Genomic DNA, 25319 nt, shown 5'->3' with positions numbered 1-25319 from the left:
GAGCATGACACATGCGCAGTGTATATAAAGCTATTACGATGGCCTACGTATGTCGGTGTGGAAGTAGCGAGCGTCAGAAACGAAGGTAAGATTAAAGTGGGGGTGTGTGTGTTTGGTGTGTGTGTGTGTGTGTGTGTGTGTGTGTGTGTGTGTGTGTGTGTGTGTGTGTGTGTGTCCCCTAGATTACCAACCAAAATAATCCTGTGATTTGTGACTGACATTAGTTTGGATCTGGTGTCTTGTCTTTCAGAAACAATGAATCCCTTTAAACAGACAGAATTAGACATTTCTTTGCTGTAAAGCTTTATCTGAGATATAAGCAGAGGGTGTACACGGAAATAGGACGCCTACAAGCCTCCCGCTTTCATTTTTGACAACTGACAATGGCACTTAGCTGCAAGGAGCTTATCTACTCCATTCTTAAAGAAATGGAGGGAACTAAACTTTAGAGAATTTAAAGTGCATTTGAACGATGAGGGCATCCTTACGCCCTACAAACATATTCCAGTTGCAGAGCTGGAGAGAGCAGACCGCATTGATGTATCAGATCTTCTGATTAGGCACTACACACAGCAAGGAGCCTTGGAGGTAACCCTTAAACTGCTGGAGGCCATTAGAGAAACAAATCTCGCAGAAACACTCAAGTAAGTCAGATAACGGAGAATAGCAGAAGAAATGAGGAGCCTTTAATGCATAACTCCCAACTGTTCCTCATTTGGAGGAACTGTCCTTCTTTTGAGATCAAATCCCTCTGTCCCTCCTGCAACCTCAACTGTCCCTTTTTTTGGTCTGATTCTATACAAACTTACAGTAAAACCTTGGATTGTGAGCATAATTCGTTCCAGAAACATGCTTGTAATTCAAAGCACTTGTATAGCAAAGCGAATTTTCCCATAAGAAATAATGGAAACCCAGATGATTCGTTCCACAACCATTTATTCATAAGTCCTTCAGTTTATAGTCCATATAAAAAGATTATAGCAATGTAATAGGTTGTGTAACCATAAAATGTCCATCCACAAATGGAGGCCTCCACAAGGGGATTAGAAGCAAATTCCAGCAGGAGTTACAGTATAGAGGCGCCTCTAAGTGTAGCAATATGGTTACATTTAATGAAGGTACAACATTTAGCAACTCACATGGTTGATTGATGATGTAAAGAGACACATCTAAGTATGCAGGCATCCGGGTAAAGCGGTCCACATAGACCATCCCCCGCACCGCCGTCTCTCACCGCTGTCAGTCTGCAATTGTGACCGGGAAGACTACCCTGCAGAAGGGTGATTTGGAAGCGAGGCTTGGAGCGCTCATTGAGCACAGTGCGGAAGGGATGACATTGATGGCGGTGCGGGGGGTGGTCTATGTGGACAGATTTACCCGGGATGCCTGCATACTTAGATGTGCCTGTTTTAATCGTCAACCATGTGACTTGCTATGTGACTTGCTATATGTTGTACCTTCATTAAATGAAACTATATTGCTACACTTAGAGGCTCCTCTCTTCTCTTGTATACTCAGTTGTGACTTGATGCTACTTGTATATCAAGACATCGCTTGTATATCAAGTTAACATTTATTTAAAAATTTAGCTTGTCTTGCAAAATGCTCTCAATCCAAGTTACTCTCAAACCAAGGTTTTACTGTATTATTATTATACTATTAATATTATTATTATTATACACGATTTATATAGCTCCAACAGTTTACGCAGCGCAATGACCGCGGGGGGGACAGCACAATTACAGTACAGTTCAATACAGAAGGGACAGGAGGGCCCTGCTCGCAGAGCTTACATTCTAAAGGGAGGGGGAGGTGGTACAAGAGGTAATACCTGCAGGGAATGATTTGATGGGGGGCTGGCTCGGGGACAGTTGTTAGGTGGGTGTGGGATAGGCTTACCGGAATAAATGAGTTTTCAGGGATCTCCTAAAGGTGGACAGGGTAGAGGCCTATCGGACATACTGGGGCAGGGAGTTCCAGAGGATGGGAGAGGCTCTGGAGAAGTCCTGAAGGCGAGCATGGGAGGAGGTAACAAGGGAGCTAGAGAGCAGGAGGTCCTGGGAGGAGCGGAGGGGACGATTTGGGCGATATCTGCAGATGAGGTTGGTGATGTAGATGGGGGTGATGTTGTGGATGGCCTTGTATGTTGTGGTTAGCATTTTGAATTTTATATGGTGGGGTAGGGGAAGCCAGTGAAGGGATTGGCAGAGAGGGGTGGCAGCCACGGATCGATCAGTGAGGTGTATTAGTCTACCAGCAGCATTCATAATAGACTGAAGGGGGGATAGCCTGCGTAAGGGTAGGCCATTAAGGAGAGAGTTGCAGTAGTCAAGGCGGGAAATAACCAAGGAGTGAATAAGTTGTTTTGTGGAGTCATTAGTCAGGAAGGGTCGAATTCTGGAGATGTTGCGGAGGTTAAGGCGGCAGGATTTAGCCAGTGATTGGATATGGGGGCTGAAGGAGAGGTCAGAGTCAAGGATTACACCCAGGACCCTGGCATGTGTGGAGGGACCAATGGTTGTGTTGTTGATATTAATGGTGAAGTCACAGGGGGGGGGACCGGGAAGGAGGAAATATAACAAGCTCAGTTTTAGAAAGATTGAGTTTGAGGAAGTGGTGTGACATCCATACCGATATGTCATTCAGTAAGTTTGAGATCCGTGAGGAGATCGAGGGGGTGAGTTGAGGAGTGGAGAGAAAGATCTGGGTGTCGTGGGCATAGAGGTGGTATTGGAAGCCATGGGAGGTTATCAACTGGCCCAGGAAAGAGGTGTAGAGTGAGAATAGGAGAGGCCCAAGGACGGAGCCTTGGGGTACCCCAACATAAAGAGGAAGAGGAGCAGAGGAGATGGAGTTGTAAGTAAAAAAACAAAAAAAGTGGGGTGTGTGGCGCTACTCTGATGGCAAACTAATAAGGGGTTAAAAATGAGTAGGTAAAGTGAGGTAGGTGGCACTACCTATACTGGGGGATTTCCCTAATTAAACAAAAAATGTGCACCCTACACGTTACAGTGCTCAAATAATCACATATAAGCAAATAATATTAATGCAATCGTAATAACCACATATGATATGCAGAGTGCAGTCAGACCAAATCAAAAATTACATATGTGTATTAAGTGACCAAAGAAGGCTAATCGTCTACATAAAAAATATATAAAAAAAAAACCATAGTGTAGTGAATCATAAATAGCTCCTGAATTCATCAAAGGTTCATCAGAGAAAAAAATTGTTTCATCAAAATAAATAAATGTTTATCAAAAAAGTTCAAATGGAAAAAGTCCCAAAAGCAGTGTTAATGTAAAATTGGTGAAGCTCCAAAATAACCAAGTGTCCAAACGACTAAGTGACTCTTGTTCTCAACAGGTCAGGTGACTCGTGTGCTCCCCCTTATGGGTCCCCACTCACCAGCTCCTGTTACCCCTGCAGGGGTGATAAGCATGTATGGATAACCGTGGGTGGCCTCCCTTGATGGCTCTGCCAATGGTCCGTCCGTGGCCTATCGGGCCTCTACAGTTCGCTCCACCAGATGAGGGCATCCAAGCCGGTCATCCGCTCAGCACATCACCACAGTCACCGCATCCAAGGATTTATTCAGCAACCTCTCAGGGCTAGGTCCTCATAGGAAGAGACAAGGCTCCCATAGTGTAATATTAAAAGTACTTTTATTTTAAAAATAAAGCTAAAAACAAAAGCTTCCCATCAAAAGGGAAAAAAACTTTAAAAACAGTGCAGTATATAGGGGAAGCTGGTTCACAGCGTGCTCTTCAACTGCGTTCCAGGCTCCCTACTTCCGTACCGGAAATGACGTGAGTGCGTAGCCTCCTCTTACGCGTTTCATCATTGACGTTCTCAAAGGCGGTGCCATGTTGATGCACCCCACGTCTAATAAGGCAAGCGGCCATGCGGGTTCCTCCCCCTCCCAGAAGGTAACTAATAAGCAACCAACTTTGCCACAGGGGGCGTTTCTCCAGAAGAAGCTATGGGGGAAATGCTAACTAAAGTCCACACACATAATAGCGGCACCACCCTATTAACTAATTGACCCTATGCATCTCCGCTCGCCTGTGGTAATCATATTACAAACAAGGGTACAGTGGAGGCAAATGCATAACAATCAATAAATATAATATAGATGTACAGTCACTGGTATATTTACATGGGCAAACATCCAATAGTGGATGGTATAGCTCATTAGTTGAAGAGAAAAAAAAAATCTCAAGTGGCCAGCCGCAAAACTGCAGCTCAAGCCATCAGATAGGCTAGAAATTCGGACAAACCCAGATACTACCTGGTAAACCTAATTGGGAAAAAAGTTTTATAAAGGGAGGTATGATCAAAATTAATACAGTCAAAACAGAGAAGGAGGCCTAATACAATGGGCAGAGGGTATGCAATATGTGGGTTAATGTATTATAGAAACCAAAGGGTTTCTGTATGTAACTATTGTGCGAGAAAAAGATGTGATTTAAGTAAACAAACACAAAAGATGTGGTCATCATACACATATATGGACCATAAGTACAGATAATAAAAGATACCATATAAAAAGGCCAATATAAATTGGGCAACCCGGTAAGGCAGTCCTTATCATTGAGATCTAAACTAACAGTTGTGTAGACCAGATGTTTAACTAGTGAATCCAGGTATTGTCTAATAAGCCTCATAAGAGATTCAGGTGGTGAGGCTACAGCACCCCGAGGTGAAAAAGCCTGTCACTATATATAATTCCCTACCCGGATAGGACATAGGATAATATGAGTATCCTCAATGGCAGATCCCTGCCCTATCTTAAAGTGGGGTATGACATTAAGCCTCAGGCGGGTTCCATGAAACCGTCTGTAGCTAAATAGGGTAAGGTAAAACATCTTAAGAGTACCTAAGCTAGTACATGAACATGAAGAGAACACCCAATTACCCAATCAGGACCCAGATAGGCCCACTGGTGGGCTCCCCAGCTCCACAAAGTGAGATCCCTAAAGTGAAGCTATGGTAGTTCATTGCATACTCGGGGCGTGCTGATGGGTATCCCCATACGATGGCTACTAATGTACGTTTGGGGTACCCTAATGTTAACAAGTACTACATTGGTGATAAACTTTATACCAGAGAAACCTTGCACCAAAACAGCTGGGTATGGAACAGAGCTATCCCAATGTGCACCAGCTGTAAATGTGTAGTTATGGGTTAGCTATAAAGCAGTTCAGGTCTATGTCAAGGTTGAGCCCTTTGGGGGCAAGGGACCCCAGCTGGTAAATCCAGCTGGTTTCATTCCTGGAGATTAGGGTTTGTTTGTTTCCCCCTCTCCAGTGGTCTTTAACAAGATCAATACCATAGAATATGAGTCCACTCGGATCTCTATGATGTACTTTATCAAAGTGTCGTGATAGGTTATGTTTGGGGAATCCATTTTATAGTTTTAATATGCTCCCGTATCCGGACAAATAGGGGATGGGTGGTTCTTCCCACATACTGAAGATGGCATGGACATTCAATGATGTATGTGACTTGGGTGCTATGACATGTAATTAGTTGTTTTATCTGGTACTCCCTATGGTCAGTAAGTGATTTAAAGGATTCCTTTTTCCTCCATTGTCTTTTGCTGGCTTTACAAGGCAAGCATCTTTGGCACCTATAAAAGCTCTTCCTATCAGAGAAGATTTTAAATCGGTTTGGGGGGGTCGATAACATTATGTACTAAGTGGTTCCTCAGAGTGGGTGCTTTTCTGTACACAAATTTTGTTTTTTCAGGCAAGATTTTGGACAAAACACGATCCTCTTTTAAGATGGGCCAGTACTTCTTTATGATACGTTCAAAGGCCTTATTATGGCTATTGAACCCAGTTATGAAAGCTGTGTCCATTTGGTTGTTCTTATTCCCGGTTTTGTTCTGGAGTAGAGTGTTTCTATCCATTTTCATAATTTCTAGTTTTAACTTTACGAGATTATCAAGTGCATATCCCTTTTTGTGGAATCTTTGTATGAGGATGTCAGCCTGTGCATCAAAATCTTCAAGTGTGTCACAGTTCCTGCGTATCCTTAGTAGGTGACCCTTCGGAATGTTACATTTCCACTTGGGATGGTGGCAACTGGAAGTGGGAATGTACCCGTTTCGGTCTGTTGCCTTAAAAAAAGTGTGGGTACATAGGGCATCCCCACTTTGAAAATCTCTAGATCCAGATAGTCGATCTTCTGATGATTCCATTTGCCCATAAAGGTGATCCCGTATCTGTTTATGTTTAGATCTTCAAGGAATCTTTCAAAACTTTCAGGTGTACCATCCCAGAGTATAATCAGGTCATCTATATACCTTCTATACATCTTAATTTGGGGAATATTTTTTCTATAAATATGCTCCTCCCACATGTTCATGAATAGGTTCGTTACACTGGGAGCATAACGAGCTCCCATAGCAACACCTTTTGTTTGCACAAAGTAATCTTTGTTATACCAGAAATAGTTACACTCCATGGCAAGTTTCAGGCCTTCTAGGATATAGTTGATCTGTTGTTCTTTCATCCTTGTGTTTTCATACAATGCTTTTTCTACTCCAAGTAATCCATCTTTTTGTACAATGCTTGTGTACAATGAGTTGACATCTATTGTTGCTAGCAACCAGTTATCTGCACCCTTTATCTTCTGTAATTCTTGAAAAAGCTGCAGGTCTTGAAAACGTAGGTATGATTTACCTTACTGCACCAGTGGCTTAAGGTATTTATCCAAGTACTCCCCAAGTCGTGATAAAACCGAGTTGATGCCACTGATAATAGGCCTACCAGGTGGCTTTTCCAATCTTTTGTGGATCTTAGGTTTATAATATATAACTGGGGTCTTAGTAGAGTTTGAGATCAGATATTCCGCTTCTTTTAAGTTCAATGTGCCCATATTCTTCCCTTTGTCAACATACATCTTCAATTTTTTCTCATATTTCATATTTCATATCTCATATTTGGTCACTTAATACACATATATCATTTTTGATTTGGTCTGACTGCACTCTGCATATCATATGTGGTTATTACGATTGCATTATTATTATTTGCTTATATGTGATTATTTGAGCACTGTAACGTGTAGGGTGCACATTTTTTGTTTAATTAGGGAAATCCTCCAGTATAGGTAGTGCCACCTACCTCACTTTACCTACTCATTTTAACCCCTTACTAGTTTGCCATCAGAGTAGCGCCACACACCCCACTTTTTTTGTTTTTATCACTCGTAGGTTTCCTTTGGGAACCGATTAGGGGAGGCTGCAACCCGATAGTATCCTGAGCGCGGAGTATACCATATTTCTGATGGAGTTGTAAGTGACACTGAAAGTGCGCTGAGATAGGTAGGAGGAGAACCAGGATAAAGCAGAATCACGGAGGCCAAGGGAGTGTAATTTGCTGAGCAGGAGCAGGTGGTCAACTGTGTCAAAGGCAGCAGAGAGGTCTAACAGTATGAGTATGGAGTAATGGCCATTGGTTTTAGCAGTTAGTAGGTCATTGGTGAGTTTTAGTAGGGCAGTTTCAGTAGAATGCTGTGGGCGGAAGCCAGACTGTAGGGGGTCGAGAAGGTTGTTGTCCGTGAGGTAGCAACTCATTCAGTCGCGGACAAGGCCTTCGATGAGCTTGGAGGCAAACGGGAGCAGGGAGATGGGTCTTAAGTTATTCAAATAGGTGGGGTCTAGTGAGGGTTTTTTAAGTATGGGGGTTGCCAGTGCATGTTTGAGCGGGGAAGGAAAGGTACAGTATTTATATAGCGCCAACAGTTTGCACAATTGTTTTTTTTTTTCAAAATTGTCGCTCTTTGTTTGTTTATAGTGCAAAAAATAAAAACTGCAGAGGTGATCAAAGGCCACCAAAATAAAGCTCTATTTGTGGGACAAAAAGAACATCAATTTTGTTTGGGTACAGCATCACACAAGCACGCAATTGTCAGTTAAAATCACGCAGTGCCGTATTGCAAAACAAAGACAGGTCATTAAGGGGTAAATCCTTCTGGTCCTTAAGTGGTTAAGCTGCATAGGGGGTTTTCCACTGTCAGGGCAGTAAGCACGTGGAACTTTCTTCCACAATTGGTGGTGTCAGCAGGAAGTATTAATAGTTTTTAACAGTGGCGTAACAAGTAGGGGGGGCAGACCCCTGCCAGGTGCCACACACTGGGGGGGTGTCAAGGGGCACGTTTGTGTGTTCCTATGCTTGGACTCTTGCCCTTTTCTGCGCCGTTGTCTGTGTTTTTCAGGCCTTCCGCCTGGTTGGCTGGCGGAGCTGTCTGTCTCCCTGGATGTGGGGGTGGGCGGGGCATATGACGTTTTCCTATGCCGGGGATTGGTGGGCGGCGAAGTGGGAGGTGCTCTGCCTCTGTGGTGTGCTGATTGGCCCTAAGGGATATGATGTAGGGAACGCAATGCGGCCCTTTGCCCATGACCCGGTGCTCACGCATGAGCATTGCTCTGTTTACAGCACGTTGGCGCCAAGTTTGGTTTTCTTCATCAGGAGTATCCGGAACAGGGTAAGCAAAACACCCTCTCCTCCTGTACCGCAGGGGAGAGAGAGACAGTGAGCAGCTCTGAGTAGAGAACTGCTGGAGGTAACTTTTTAGGTAAACCAGCAGGTGATTGGTTGCTAGGTGATCTTAGCAACTAATTAATAGCTTGTTAAAATGAAAAATTACCTCCAGCAGTTCCCGCCCTCTGTTCAGCGCTGCTCACTGTCTCTTCATCTGCATGATTAGGTAGGAAGGGACAGAGGTGCTGTGTAATGTAAAAGGGGTCCAGAGGTGCAGGGTGCTGTGTAATGTAAAGGGGTCCAAAGGTGCAGGGTGCTGTGTAATGTAAAGGGGTCCAGAGGTGCAGGGTGCTGTGTAATGTAAAGGGGTCCAGAGGTGCAGTGCTGTGTAATGTAAAGGGGCCCAGAGCTGCGGGGGGCTGTGCAAAGTAAAGGGGTCCAGAGGTGCGGTGCTGTGTAAAGTAAAGGGGCCCAGAGGTGCGGGGGCTGTGTAATGTAAAGGGGTCCAGAGCGGTGGGCTGTGTAATGTAAAGTGGGCCCAGAGCTGCGTGGGGCTGTGCAAAGTAAAGGGGTCCAGAGGTGCGGTGCTGTGTAAAGTAAAGGGGTCCAGAACTGCGGGGGGCTGTGTAATGTAAAGGGGTCCAGAGGTGCAGTTGTGGAGAGTGGATACACAGTAGTGACAAAGAGATATTGAAGGATGCAGAGGGCACAGTGGGGTGTTTTTACATTTTAACGTTGGGGGGGGTGCCAGATATAGGATCCGCCCTGGGTGCCAAATGCTCTAGGTAAGTCCCTGGTTTTTAACCCTTTCATGACTAAGCCTATTTTTGAAATTTGGTGTTTACAAGTTAAAATCCATATTTTTTGCTAGAAAATTACTTAGAACCCCCAAATATTATATATATTTTTTTAGCAGAGAATCTAGAGAATAAAATGGAGATTGTTGCAATATTTTATATCACACGGTATTTGTGCAGCGGTGTTTTAAACGCAAATTTTTGGAAAAGGGATACTTTCATGAATTTTAAAAAATCCAAACAGTAAAGTTACCCCAATTTTTTTGTATAATGTGAAAGATGATGTTACGCCGAGTAAATAGATACCAAACATGTCATGCTTTATAATTGCACGCACTCGTGGAATGGCGACAAACTATGGTAGCTATGAATTTCCATAGACGATGCTTTAAGTTTTTTTATGGTTACCAGGTTAGAGTTACAGAGAAGGTCTAGGGCTAGAATTATTGCTCTCGCTCTGACGATCGTGGCGATACCTCACATGTGTGATTTGAACTCCGTTTACATATGCATGCGCGACTTCTGTATGCGTTTTCTTCGCTGCGCGAGCTCGCGGGGACGGGGGCGCTTAAAAAAAAATTTTTATTTTTTTTTATTTATTTTATTTATTTTTATCCTTTTAAATTGTGTTTAAAAAAAAATTTTTTTTTTTTTACTTTTATTGCTGTCACAAGGAATGTAAACATCCCTTGTGACAGTAATAGGTGGTGACAGGTACTCTTTATGGAGGGATGGGGGGTCTAAAAGACCCCCCCATACCTCCTTTACACTTCAAAGTATTCAGATCGCCGAAAACGGCGATTCTGAATACTGTGTATTTTTTTAAATTTGGCGCCATTGGCAGCCGAGTAAACGGGAAGTGACGTCATGACGTCGCTTCCGCGTTTACATTCAGAAGGCTGGAACGAAGCCGCCCACAGCTTCGTTCCAACCCGCCCACAGCCGCCGGAGGCACTTGATTGGACACCGGGCCTCCCGATCGCACGGGAGGCCCGGTAAGAGCGGCGGGAGGCGGCGGGAGGGGGGGGATGTCCCCTCCCGCTCCTCCGGTATAACAGCCAAGCGGCTTTTAGCCGCATCGGTTGTTATATACGGATAGCCCATCGCCCGCTCGAAACAACGGTACCGGGATGATGCCTGCAGCTGCGGGCATCATCCCGGTATAACCCCCGAAAGCCGAGTACGCATATCTGCGTACGGTCGGCGGGAAGGGGTTTTAAAGACTCTTGGACCTGCATCTTGGTGAACACAATATACAGGAATATGGGAAATGATTATCTACATGAACACACATACACCAATTACACACGTTGGACTGGATTGACTAGTGTCTTTATTCAAAAAAGCAGAAAGTTTTGCCTGGATCAACCAAATTTAATTAATTAATCAATAGTTGGCCTTTTTCTGGTGAGTATAAATCAATCATGCAGACAAGTCTGAATGCAGTTCAAGTTGCCCTATTGCCATATAAGAAAAAACCAGGGAAAGAATTCCCTAAAGAGGGTCAACAAAGAACACTATTTGAGAATACAAACCAGCTTTATTATTTACCAAGATGATAAAAACCAAATAGAAATTGCAAACAGTGAAAAAGAAGCAATGTGGGCAGACGGCTACCACAAACCAATTAAAAACTGGACAACGTTGTCACAAGGGGGTTATAAAAACAAGTGGGGAGCGGCATACATCCACTCAAACGTATCAATCAATACATCATACATACAGCTAGAGGTAATTGGAGTAGGTAAAGTCCATGTTAATTAGGTATTAGTTTCAGATGTAGAGTTATCCTATAGGAGAGTATCCAAGATATCACGGACAGTTCTTATACCGACAGTATGATGAGAAAATAGAGTGGGTGCACGGTCTGGCCGTAAGGTCTGGATGCAGTATAGTCCAGTGTGAAGAAAACAAACTAGTTACAAGTTGAATCACAGGTATGTTTTAGTTATCTACCAGCTGTTTTGACAGACTGCATAGGGAACCATTTCAGGCTGCAGCATTAGGGGGATGTAGATTACTCTACTAGAGCAGTAGGTGATTATCCATAGAGACAACAATAGAGGGATGCAGAAAAATCGACATACATTTGGAAGCGCTGAATGGAGTAGGGAAGTCTCACCAATCACGCTGTCCTCGTCGTCGAATAATAGCAGGCCTTCGTTCCGGGTCTCTGTGTGGATAAATGCCACTTGCGGGCCGCTTGAGAGCTCGAGTGGATTGCAGTCTGAGTGAGGAGCCGTCCATAGCCGAAAAGCCTCTGTGAGGCGTTTTTTTCGATGCAATGCGTGGCTAAGCGGGGAGGCTGTGATCAGCTGGTAGATGTTTAGTAAAGACGAAAGGCCAGATCGAATAGCGCGCGGCTCCCGGTGACGTGCTGATGTCACACCTCTGACGCGTTTCACCAGCCAATGGACGCTGGTTTCTTCAGAGCAAGGAGGAGACATTTGTGACAGGCTTAAATAGAAATTTATCAGGTGCAGTTACTTGCACACAACCACTAGGTGTCACTAAGAACTTCTCTTGTGTAAAACAGACAGCAATCAAGCAACGTACATTCTAAGTATATTGATGAGGCAATAGAGATACCAGTCAATAAATAAGGAGAGAGGACATGACAGGGAAGGAAAAGAATAAAATGGGGAGTGGGGGGGGGGGAGGGTAAGGTGAAAGGTAAAAGGGTAGCGATGGAAAGAGTGAAGGAACTAATTATAACAAATAATAATTAGAGTTCTATCTAGGAGTTGAAAAAGTGCATTATTTCTCAAGAAAGGGTTGTAGACTACATTCTGTGTTCAATCCTTTAGGCACTAGGGAGTCCAAATAGTATGTCCATATTTTCTCCTTTTGGAGGAGAATAGTATCAAATTCGCCTCTTCTAGGGGGCAAATTCAACACATAGATTCACTTGACTGTAAGGCCCTTAGGGTTACTATCATGGAATTCAGCGAAGTGTTGAGGGATGGGTCGATCATCATTTTTATTCTTTTTCTTATTTTTAATCCCACTGATGTGTTCACCGATCCTGATCCGGAGTTGGCGTTTGGTTTTACCTATGTAGTTTTTGTTACAGGGACATGTGAGCATGTATATAACTCGTGTCGTTGAACAGTTGATAAACTGTTTAATCTTGTAATCCTTGCCTCCTCTCGGATCGGGGAACACATCAGTGTGGTGCACATATCTGCATATGTTACAGTGTCCGCATGCATGCATGCCTGGAGGGGGTTTTTTCTCAGAAAGCCAGTTTTTGCTGATCGTTCTCGTGTATTCTGAATGGACCAATACATCACCTAAATTACGTGCCCTTTTAGCTGTAAGTAATGGTCTGGGGCTAATTATATTTGCGATTAAGGGTGTAGATCTTAGGATATGCCAGTGTCTATTAAGGATCTCTTGGACTTGGGTCCATTGTGAGCCGAACCTCGTGATGATTCTAGGAAAATCATATGCTGGTTTAGCAGGTGTCTGAGTGTTTGCTTTTGTAAGTAGGTCTTCACGTTTCCTTCTTAATGCATTGTTTCTGGCTTTTTTGAGGGAATTATGCGAGTACCCTCTTTTCCTGAACCTGTTATACATCTCCTGTGCTTCAGATTTGAATTGTTCCTCCTCTGAGCAATTTCGCCTAATTCTCAAAAATTGTCCTGTAGGTATCCCTTTAATTAGGGATTTTGGGTGGTGGCTCTGTGCTAAGAGGAGGGTGTTTGCTGCTGTTTCCTTTCTGAAAGTGCTGGTTACAACCCGATTTCCACTTTTTGTGATTTGTAGATCAAGGAATGGAAGGGTATCAGGATGATAAGAGTAGGTTAAATGAATATTTCTTTCATTTATGTTTAATTGGGATAAGAATTCCAAGAGTTGTTCTACAGTACCCTCCCATAACATGAGCACGTCATTGATGTACCTTAACCACAGGGCACAGTGGTCAAGGTACATCGAGGACCTGTACACAACTTCCATTTCCCAGAGGCCAAGGTGGAGACAGGCATAGGACGGGGCCCAAGGGGCACCCATACTGGTGCCCCTTACCTGTTGGTAGAACTTCCCGAGAAATTGAAAGTAGTTGTTGCCCAACATGAATTCCAGTAATTCAATAATGAACTCATTGTGGGCACCCAATTCTGGGTAATACATGTCAAGAAAGGTTTTTGTGGCTTGAATACCACAATCATGGGGAATCGATGTATATAGACTTTCTACATCTATCCCTACTAGTAGGGTGTTTGATGACAGGGAGAAGCAGGATAGTTTAGAGAGTATGTCTCTGCTGTCCTGAACAAAGGATGATAGTTTAGTCACCATATCTTTGATCATCGAATCCACAAACTTGCCAACTCTTTCAAGGGGACCATTGATAGCTGAAACAATCGGTCTCCCTGGTGGGTTGGATAAGGATTTATGTAATTTGGGGATTATATAGAAGGTTGGGATTGTAATGTCATCAGCTCTGAGATATAGATATTCTTTTCTGGTGAGAAGGCCAGCTTCCATAGCTAACTTTAGTTTGGTGTTCAAAGTGTCTGTTAGGGTTGGGAAGGGAGTCTCAGTCAGTTTTTTTATAGGTAGAGGTATCACTCAGCAATCTGAGTGCTTCATTCTCGTAGATTTTTTCACTGAGTAGGACCACATTCCCGCCCTTGTCGCTTCTTTTTATCACCAAGTTGGGAGCTTCTTGTGATTCACGTAATGCTTTTCTCTCAGAGCTGGTAAGATTATTAGATCCCAACCATTCCCAGTTGACCCTCCTGAGATCATGTTTGACCTGATCTAGGAATAATTGAAGCCACTTGTGTTTTGATAAGGGTGGCATGTTTGTGGATTTGATTCTCAAGTTGGATTTCCTGCTGATTGGTTGGCTACTGGCCGTTTCCGAGTCGCTGTCAGTGTTTTCTTCCAGCAGGGATATTAGGTTATCAATAGCTTCTCTTTCCTCCTTATCGAGGTTCGGGTCAGTAGTAGGTGTATTTTCAGGGCCTTTATGGTGCCAAAGTTTAAAAAGGACCTTTCTGAGAAATAAATTAATGTCTTTGAACACTTCAAATTCATTCATGGGCGCAGTGGGGGAGAAGGAGAGTCCTTTTTGAAGGAGTTTAATATGATTGGAGTCCAACTGAAAGTCGTATAGGTTAACTATGCTCAGATCCATGGTGGTTGGACTGGAAGATACATTCAGCGTCTTCTCTGACTCCTTATGCCGCGTACACACGGTCGGACTTTTCGTCTACAAAAGTCCAACGGACGCCGACGGACTAAAGCTGGCTGGTAATCCGATCGTGTGTGGGCTTCTCCGGACTTTCAGCAGACTTTTTCAGCCTCAAATCCGACGGACTTTAGATTTGAAACATGCTTCAAATCTTTACGTCGTAACTACGACGGACCCCGAAATCCGCTCATCTGTGTGCTAGTCCGACGGACAAAAACCCATGCTAGGGCAGCTATTGGCTACTGGCTATGAACTTCCTTATTTTAGTCCGGTGTACGTCATCACGTACGAATCCGTCAGACTTTTGTGTGGTCGTGTGTAGGCAAGTCCGTTCGTTAGAAAGTCTGCTGCAAGTCCGCCGAAAGTCCACCGGAAGTCTGTCGGACAGGCTGTCGGACTTTTGTAGACGAAAAGTCCGACCGTGTGTACGCGGCATAAGTCTCCCACTGCGCCGATTCTGAACTGTGTCTCGGTCCCTTCCTCTTCCTTCTATGTTTCCCTTTCCTGCTTCTCTGGGGTGACTCTTTTCCGCTAATTGTTTTGGGCATTCTACTGTTGTGTTGCCCTGAGGTTCCTCTAAAAAAGTGACAGATTTTGTAGAAATTTCTTTATCGAGGTCACTGTCTGAGGAGGAGTCTGTTCTATTCCTTCTAGTACGTTGTGAATGTCTAGAACCTCTTGAGGAGGATCTGCTTCTATTTGGTAGGGAAGGGTTAAAGATGTCTCCCCCCTCCCAATCAATGATGTTTTGTCTAAATTTTTCTTGTTTTGTGTGTTTGAGATTTTTTTGTATTCTTTCAATTTCTTTCTTGATAAATTCGTTATTTTTCTCAAAGTCGGGTTTGTTTTTATGAGGTTCCAGGGCCTTTGCACTTAACTCCAATTCACCTTGAATCTCCTGGAGCTGCGTTTCTTCTTCGGACACTATAATTTTCATTAGTGAAAGGCCTCTTTTAAGGCATTCCTCTTTCCACACTTCCAGAAACCTAGGGGTGTGGAGGTGTTCGGCAGGGATAATTCTCTCCCTCAGTCCTCTAGGAATGATGTTATGAGAAATGTGTGATTTTAAAGAGGAGATATCCCATTTTCGGTTCAAAAATTTAACCATAAGTGTTTTATGATTTTTGAACAGTTTGCGTGTTGATTCCCCCTCTAATTCTTCACTCTTTCCATCAATAGAGAAGGCCGTATCAATCTCATCATCTAAATCACGGTTAATCATATATGCCATGTGTATACTTATGTGTACGGTTTGTTTAGTTAAGCCGTCTATCACCTTGCTATATCACTGATAATCGTACAATAATGGTGGGATCCCCCAAGGCAAAGAAAGGGCAAAAGACGCCCCAAAATTAGAAACCAAAAAAGCAGAAAGTTTTGCCTGGATCAACCAAATTTAATTAATTAATCAATAGTTGGCCTTTTTCTGGTGAGTATAAATCAATCATGCAGACAAGTCTGAATGCAGTTCAAGTATTCGACGACGAGGACAGCGTGATTGGTGAGACTTCCCTACTCCATTCAGCGCTTCCAAATGTATGTCGATTTTTCTGCATCCCTCTATTGTTGTCTCTATGGATAATCACCTACTGCTCTAGTAGAGTAATCTACATCCCCCTAATGCTGCAGCCTGAAATGGTTCCCTATGCAGTCTGTCAAAACAGCTGGTAGATAACTAAAACATACCTGTGATTCAACTTGTAACTAGTTTGTTTTCTTCACACTGGACTATACTGCATCCAGACCTTACGGCCAGACCGTGCACCCACTCTATTTTCTCATCATACTGTTGATATAAGAACTGTCCGTGATATCTTGGATACTCTCCTATAGGATAACTCTACATCTGAAACTAATACCTAATTAACATGGACTTTACCTACTCCAATTACCTCTAGCTGTATGTATGATGTATTGATTGATACGTTTGAGTGGATGTATGCCGCGGCTCCCCACTTGTTTTTATAACCCCCTTGTGACAACGTTGTCCAATTTTTAATTGGTTTGTGGTAGCCGTCTGCCCACATTGCTTCTTTTTCACTGTTTGCAATTTCTATTTGGTTTTTATCATCTTGGTAAATAATAAAGCTGGTTTGTATTCTCAAATAGTGTTCTTTGTTGACCCTCTTTAGGGAATTCTTTCCCTAGTTTTTTCTTAGTGTCTTTATTCAACCTTACCAACTATGAAACTATGCCTCATTTTATTAAACTAGTGAAACTGTTATGTCCCTGCTATAGTGCATCCTGCTTGTAAATTTCTTGATTATGCATTATCTACATTTACTCAACTCTTACCCTGGATCAGAGGTCTCCAAACTTTCTAAACAAAGGGCCAGTTTACTGTCTTTCAGAGCTTAGGGATGCTGGACTGTGGCCAGTGGGAGTAGAAAATAGCCTGGCATCAGTGGAAATACTGTAAACATAGCACCTGTGGTCAATAGGAGGAGGAATAGTGCCCATCATTGGTATTAGTGGGAGGAAAATTGGCCCATCGTTGGTGTTAGTGGGAGGAATAGTGCCCCATCATTGGTATTAATAGAAGGAAAAATGGCCCAGTGGGAGGAAATGTGTCTTATTATTGGTATTTTTTTTTTTTTTTGCCACTTCAGATAAACTTTTCAGGGGGCTTAAATCAACTTTGCAGTTCATTTTCTCTTTTTTTTTTTTTCTTTTTTTTAAAAGAACGCCCACAGGAGTCTCATCATCGTGGCCTTTTGCTATAACAGGACAGTGAAGACAAAATAGTATAAACATAGTATCAAAAGTGCTTTTTCGCAGCTCTCCCTTTAATATACTTAACCATACCTCTATTTCCAAATTTTTTCTCCCATTTCTTTTACTTCTAAACCCCCCCTCTCCTCCCATCCCCTCCCCGGGTCCTCCTCCTCCCTCCTCTCCAAGGTCTATTTTCTTCTATTCTTCTCCTTTAGTCTAGGGCTTTAACTTCTTTGGCATAGCTCCATGTTTTTTTGAATTCTTTCCAGTGCTCCCACCTGCCCCTATTCATGTTTCCTATTTCCTCGAGTATACTCCCCAGGGTTTCCATGTTACAAGTCTCCTCTACCGCATCAAACCACTCCCATATCTCTGGGGTCTCTTTCTTCTGCCACTTCCTCGGAATCGTTCTTTTGGCAGCATTCAGTAGCTGCGGTACCAGTGACTGTTTGTAGTTTTTTGGGTCCCCTGCCCCCCCATGGAACAGGACCTCCCATGGGTCTTCTGCTACTTCTATTCCCGTGATCTTCTTAATTAAAACTAATATTTTACTCCAGAAGTTTTTAATTTTGGGACAGTTCCACCACAGGTGTCCCATTGTACCTACTTCTTGGCATCCTCTCCAACAATTGGCTGACCCTTTCTGGTATTTACTAGTTATCTCTGGAGTGAGGTAGCTTCTACTAATACATTTGTAGTTCATTTCTACCGTTCGGGTGTCTATTGCTGAATGAGCGTTCATTTTCAAGATTCTTTTAATTGTGGCTAAATCCTTCTTAGTACCAAAATCTCTTTCCCATTTGGCCATAAATGGCGGTATCTCCGATTTTTCTGAGGTCATCAAGATTTTATATATTTGAGATATTATGTTTCTTGGAATTTCCCTGTCACACAACCTCTCAAAGTCTGTCAATTGTTCCCCGGACCTGATCGGGTGTGGTAGCGTATTAATAAAGTGACTTAATTGGAGATATCGCCATCTCTCTAATCCCCGTGCTTCCCTCCCGTGTATAAGTTGTTGAAGTGATATAATTTTCCCTTCTTTCGTAATTTCTCTTAGTTGTGTTTTCCCCCAAAGTGCTTCTTTTCCTTTAATATTCTCCATACCCGGTGCGAAAAAATTATCTATAAGTGTAATCAATGGTGAGTTATATTTCCCGTTAACTTTCTTATATACCCCATCCCATATTCTAAGGACATTTCGTGTTATGACATGTGTGCTATTATCTAAAAATCTGAAGTGTGGGGGATTCCAAATAATAGTGCCTAGTTGTGCATTACTTATATTTTCCTCTATTTTCACCCATTTTTTTGAATTTTCCTTCCTTGTCCATTCAACCACCCTTGATAGAACAACCGCTTTGTAATAAGTCTGTACATCGGGCACTGCCAGACCTCCATCTATTTTCTTTTGTTTCAGTGTCTGAAGGGAGACTCTAGGTCTTTTGTTTTCCCAGATAAAGGTCATAATTATTTTTCTTAACTTCCTCAGATAATAATGGGGGAGTGGGACTGGTAGCATCTGAAAGTAATATATCATTTTGGGTACTAAAATCATTTTAATAACGTTAATGCGTCCGATCCATGAGAGGGCTTTACCGGAGAATCTCTTACAGTCTAGTCTAACAGCATCAAGTAGGGGTATATAATTAACAGTAAATATCTTTTGGAATGAGTTAGTTAGCTTGATACCCAGATACTTTAGTTCCTTAGTCCATTTTAAACTAAATTCTTTTTTTAAGGTCGCTTCCTCTGCCTTACTTATGTTTATGTTTAATATTTCTGATTTATTCATATTTATTTGGAAGTTAGATACCTCACCGTATTTCCTCACTGCTTTTACTAAATTAGGCATGGTGTAGATCGGGTCCGTTACATAAAACAGCAGGTCGTCAGCAAATGCTGCGACCTTGTGTTCCTCCTCTCCCACTTTCACACCTCTAATATTGGGATCTCTTCGTATCGTTGCCAGCAGGGGTTCCATAGCTAAGACAAAAAGCAACGGAGACAGGGGACACCCCTGTCTCGTGCCATTTTCCATCTCAAATGGTTGAGATAATATCCCATTAATTTTCACTACGGCAGTTGGATGGTGGTATAGGGTTTTGATCCTCCGGATCATTTTAGGTCCCAGTCCCATAGTCTCCAAGGTCTGAATCATGAACCCCCAGTCTACTCTGTCAAATGCCTTTTCGGCATCGATTGACAGAAGTAGTCCTGGGGGCCCACTCTCCTTTATTTTTCCCAACAGAAGGAGGGTCCTAATCCCATTATCCCTCCCCTCCCTATTAGGGACGAAGCCTACTTGATCTGGGTTGACTAACGAATTCATAAATTCCTTTAATCTCTCTGCCAACACTTTTGCATATAGCTTTGTGTCATTGTTGAGCAGAGAGATTGGGCGATAACTCGAACATAATGATTTCTCTTTACCTTCTTTCAGTATGATTGTAATAGATGCTTTTAGTGCCTCCCTACTCATCTCATAACTGTCCCCCAGACCATTCATGTAGGAACATAGCCTTGGTACTAATATTTCTTTAAATGTTTTATAATAAAGTATTGTTAGGCCGTCCGGGCCAGGGCTTTTCCCGGATGCCGTGGCTGCTAGGGCTTTCCTGATTTCTTCTTCTGAGATTGGTCTTTCTAGTATTTCTCTAGCTTCTTCCGAAAATCTTGGGAAGCGCTGCCTTATTTAGAAAGTTATTATATCTTAATCTCCTATTTTTTAAAGAGGTGTCTTGTTTGGGGACTGAGTATAAGTCTTTGTAATAGTTCTTAAAGATCTCCGCCATATTCCTGGTTGAATGTTCCACGTGGCCCTCTTTAGACTGAATTTTTTCTATAAAGTTCCTGGTTTTCTTCTTTTGTACCATTTTAGCTAGCTGTTTACTGGGTTTATTACCCCATCTAAATCTCTCCCAGGCAATCTTATTAAATGTCATTCTTGACTCCTGCTCCATCGCGGTTTTCAGCTCCGATCTTTTAGTAACCATCTGCTTATGTATCTCTTGGGGTAGTTGGTCCCTTTGTTTTTTATGTTTTTGTTCTAACTCCGCCAGATCAATCCTTAATTTTTGAATTTTGTCCCGTCTATCCTTTTTCTTCCTCGCCCCCATTTCAATCAAGACCCCCCTGATATAGGCTTTATGGGCCTCCCAGAGTGTAGCTTCCGATACTTCCCCTGTGTATTTTACCTCAAAATAGTTTTCTAATTCCTTTCTGACTCTACTGGCACCCTCCTCCTCCTTTATCAACTCCTCATTGAGCCTCCACTGCCCCCTGTCAGACTGGTGTCTTCCAATTGTCACTTCAATGGTCATGGGTGCATGGTCTGAGTAGGTTATGTTTCCAATCTTGGATTCTACTACCTTGTCAATCGCCCGATGCTCGACCAGTCCCCAGTCAATCCGGGAGTATGACCCATGCACAGGGGAGAAATACGTATAATCTCTTTTGGTTGGATGTTGGACTCTCCAAATATCCACCAATTGGTAGGTGGAGAGTTTTTGCTTTAACTCTTTCAAGTAAGTGCAGTTTCTCCCCTGTGTTCGGGCCGTGCTGTCCAAATCTGGATTAAGGCAAAAGTTAATGTCCCCCATCATTATCAAATATCCTCTTGTAAACTCCATAATTTTCCCCAGAATGTTTACCAAGTACTTTGTCTGATTCTTGTTTGGGGCATAGATGTTAACTAGTGTATATTCCACTTCATTTAGTCTACCTCTAATGCATAGGTATCTACCTTCTGGGTCTACTAGTCTCTCCTCCAGCACAAACCTTATTTTCTTTGCAAAGCCAATGGCTACTCCCCGTGCCCTATTAGTGATGGTATCTCCTTGGTACCAGACTGGGTATTCATTTGAGAACAGTCTGAGTCTCGATTGAATTGAGATATGGGTCTCTTGCAGGAACACCACGTCTGGCCCCAATAGTTTTAACTCATTGAAAATATCCAATCTTTTCTTGGGGGCATTTAAACCTTTGACATTATATGTTGTAAATTTTATTGTGACCATGGCCCTTTTCTCCTTCTCCTAAATTCTCTCTTATCCTTAGACCTTGGAAAGTTTTCCTTCTTTCTTGGTATTGAGATTGGACCGGACCCCTTTCCCCTACTCCCCCTCCCTCTCTCTCCCCCTTCCCCCCACCACCTCCCTCTAATCCCCCACCTCCCCTCCCACCTCCCCCGCTCCCCACCCCCCCCTCCATTGATCCCGCTCCCCCTCTTCCCCCCCCACCCCCCTCTAATCCCCCACCTCCCCTTCCACCTCCCCCCCTCCCCCCCACTCCCCCTCCATTGGTCCCATCAGGACCCTTAGACCAGTGAGGGTCACTTGTATTGTGTCCCACCATTGGTCTCCCTCTCTAAAGGTGGAGCTCTAGGTGAGCCATCCCTCCGGTCCATATTATCTTAGTGACCAGGTACGCTAGGCGTCTTCTAACGGGTCTTCCTTACTGAAATTATGAGCTAAATTTTTGGTCCTTACCCGCTTCCTCCTCCCTCGGATCCCCCTCCCCCCCCCACACTTCTCCCCTAACCCACACTCATTTCTAACCAACGTTCCACGGACCAGTCCAGCATTGGGGGCACTTGCATGCCCAATTTCTCACAAAACTCTTCTAGTTCGCCCGGGAATCTTAATCTTGCAGATCTCCCATCTTTACTGCCTACCAGGCAGGCAGGGAATCCCCATGTATATTTTATATTCTGATTTATCATTTGCTCCACTAGGGGTTTCAGATGTCATCTTCTCGCCAATGTGCTATTAGCCAAATGTGCAAACACTTGAATTCTTGCTTCTTCATATTGCAGTGGGGGATGTCCCTTCAATTTGACCCATATATTTTCCTTGTCTTCATAGAATCTAAACCTCACGATGATATCGCGGCTGCTTTCTGCCCGTCTAGTGTCTAACCTACCCAGCCTGTGTACACGCTGAATTTTTGGAAAGGCCTCTCCTTCCAACTCTAGGAGTGGGTTGAAAATAGCCGCCACAGTCCTCCTCAGATCTTCCCCCCTGTTTTCTGGGACCCCTCGGAGTCGCAGGTTTTGTCTACGATCTCTATTTTCTTGATCTTCCATCCTGTAGCATATTTTTATCTGATTTTGTTGGGATGTCTTAAGTTGTTCTTTTAATTCAGAGATCTCCCGCTCTTGTTTATCTAGCTTATCCTCAGTACCTTCTACTCTAGTCAAGAGATTGCCTAGGTCTAACCTCAGCATGTTGATCTCGGCTTTAATCTCGGCTTTTATTGAGGTCTCCATTGTTTTAAGCATGTCTGCCAGTTCGTTTTTTGAGGGGAGGTGTAGGTCCTGTCTGTGTTCATCTATCCTAGATGCTTCCAAGGTGTTGTCTGCTAATAAATCCTCCCTTGACTGTTCAGGGGTCTGTTCTTCCCTCGCATTGGATCCCTTCTTCTTTTTATCTGCCATATTTAATTTTTGTGTCTCTTGGTGGGCACTCCCCGGGCTCCCCCCTTTGGCCAAGTATTGCTTTATTGAGCTTCCAGTTGCACTCCCTGGTTGGTTATCTTTTGGGGTTTTTGGTGGTCCCCCTTTACCGGTTTTGGATGTGTTCCGGCTCATACTATCTCCCTGTGCCCCCTGTGTAATTAAATATTGATCAATCTGTCAGGAGAAGGTAAAGGGGTCCTCTGTCTATTATCCAATGTTTTAGATGCGAAGTAGTGGCACAGGTGATGTAATGGGTAGATACGATACTGTAGACTGAATGTGTGGCGACCGACCTCTCGACACCACTACGTCTAAAGACTGTCCCCCAATCGGCTTCCAGGTGTATCAACAGGTCCAGGGTCTCTATTGCGCGTTATTCTGAATTTTCCTGGGGGGCTACCCGGCTCTACCCCCTATATAGGGATCTACCGATCCTGCTTCCCCTATATTTGAGTCTGTCTCTGGGTTAGGGAAGGTAGGCACACTTATGCTTGGGGCTATACTGGTATGTTTAACTATGCCCCAACCCTCCCTCCCTTATGGGGTGCAGGTATCTCAGTCTATAGGTTTAAATAGCAGCGTTTGTCTTTTAGCACTTTACTTTTTTAACAGGTTGTAATGTCCCACGGCTCCCTGCCGTATACCATGTGGTCAATTACAATGAAAAGTTGCGATGTTTAAATATTCAAGTATCTATTTACCATTGACTTTAAAGCAATTGCCTGGGGTGTAAGATATGCAGTAAGGGGCCAGCAACCTCATCAACCCTCCATCGTCTCCTCTGCTTTGCATAAATGACCGGTGTTACCATAGATCAGTAGCCCTGCACGGTTTCTCACTTCACCATTCACAGGCTTGCACTTCCTGGCATATCTCTAATACACTCTTACCTTTCGGCTGGCTGGCTTAGTGTATTTCTTACCCCCCTCCTTGAACCATCTTCCTCTTCGTTTTTTGAAAGATGAAGTCCAGAGTTTGGTTCCCGTGGTGTTTCAGGGCCCTATATCCCTCAGCTTGCGCCGTTCACAGCGGCATCCGATGCTCGTCCTGTCTCCGTGCTGGTAAAGCTCAGTGCAGGGGAGAGTGTAGGGAGGCGGGGATTCCGAGCGGGTGTCCGAGACCGTCGCTGCGTTTGTTCCCTTCAGCTCACCATGTAACATCAAGGGATTCTCATGCACTCGTTTCGCTGGCGGCCGTGCAGTTGTCACGACGGTGCCGCTTTCTCACATCCTTTGGTCGGTCTCGTCTGCTTGTTCTTTCGAGTGGTGTAGTGAGAGAGCCCGCCAGAGCGCCTGCAGGATGACACACCTCCCGCTCCTCCCTTCCCGCCCGACGTCTCACGTCATCTTCCCCCTTCTGCCTCTCTCGTCTTATTATTGGTATCAGGGGGGAAGTGCCTCATCATTGGTATTAATGGTAGGAATAGTGGCCCATTGGTATTAGTGGGGGGAATAGTGCCCCATCATTGATATTAGTGGTGGGGAATAGTGCCCCTTCATTTGTATTCATGAGGGGAATAATGCCCCATCATTGGTATTAGTGAGGGGAATAATGCCCCATCATTGATATTAGTGGTGGGGAATAGTGCCCCATCATTTGTATTCGTGAGGGGAATAATGCCCCATCATTGGTATTAGTGAGGGGAATAATGCCCCATCATTGGTATTAGTGAGGGGAATAATGCCCCATCATTGGTATTAGTGAGGGGAATAATGCCCCATCATTGATATTAGCGGGGGAGGGGGGAATAGTGACTTGTCATTGAACAGGTGAGTATTAATGCTGCAATCATGCTCACAACAGAACTGGTCTTATACAAATATGAAAGGTTGGGAGTAATGAGAATCAGTTGTTTTTGATATAGTAAGTATCTTCCTTTACTATTACAGATCCAAGCTCGCTTCAATAGGGGTTCAAGAACAGAGTGCGATGGAAGTTCGATGAAAGCCCCATTACATTTCTGGTGCTATGAAAATCCAATGGAAGAATCAGCCATCTACATTTTCGAAAAAGCCCTTCTCTGCATTTACTTTCATTGTTTTCTTACCTGTAACTGATGATCAGTCAGAGCCTTTTATTTGCATGGATTGACTTCAATTGTAATATTTGGTACGGCTCCCAATTTTGTATTTGTTGGCTGTGATCAGCTGACATGCCAATCAATAAAGAAATTGCACCAGATGTAGCCTTTCTATCTAATCCATGCTGCATATCCGGAAATCAGAGATCTGAGGTCACCATGAAATTCTTTTTGTTTTAATAAAAGAGTTGCCTTCATTTGAGATAATGGGGTCGTCTTATGCCACGTACACACAACCGGACTTTACGGCATACTTGGTTCGGCGGACCGGAGTCCATCGGACAATTCGATCGTGTGTGGGCTCCAGCGGGCTTTTTTTCCCCAAAAGTTTGAAGGACCTAGAAATGAAACATGTTTCAAATCTTTTCGACGGACTCGAGTCCGGACGAAAAGTCCGCTCGTCTGTATGCTAGTTCGACGGACAAAAAAACGACGCTAGGACAGCTATTGGCTACTGGCTGTGAACCTCCTTGTTTTAGTCCGGTCGTACATCATCACGTACAAATCCGTCAGACTTTGGTTGATTGTGTGTAGGCAAGTCCGTTCATTCGGAAAGTCCGTCGAAAAGTCCGCA

General features: G+C 43.6%; 1 long non-coding RNA gene across 1 annotated transcript; it reads left to right on the top strand.

Moving 5' to 3' along the window:
* Positions 1-314: 314 nt before the first annotated feature.
* Positions 315-24846, top strand: LOC141147553 (uncharacterized). Its single transcript, XR_012245067.1, has 2 exons — positions 315-644; positions 24555-24846. It is a non-coding gene; the product is annotated as an uncharacterized lncRNA (long non-coding RNA).
* Positions 24847-25319: the final 473 nt, after the last annotated feature.

Source organism: Aquarana catesbeiana, linkage group LG06 (assembly GCF_042186555.1).
Source record: "Aquarana catesbeiana isolate 2022-GZ linkage group LG06, ASM4218655v1, whole genome shotgun sequence".
Taxonomy (NCBI): Eukaryota; Metazoa; Chordata; class Amphibia; order Anura; family Ranidae; genus Aquarana; species Aquarana catesbeiana.
The sequence above is the reverse complement of the archived record's forward strand: the minus strand, read 5'-3'. Positions and strand labels throughout refer to the sequence as shown.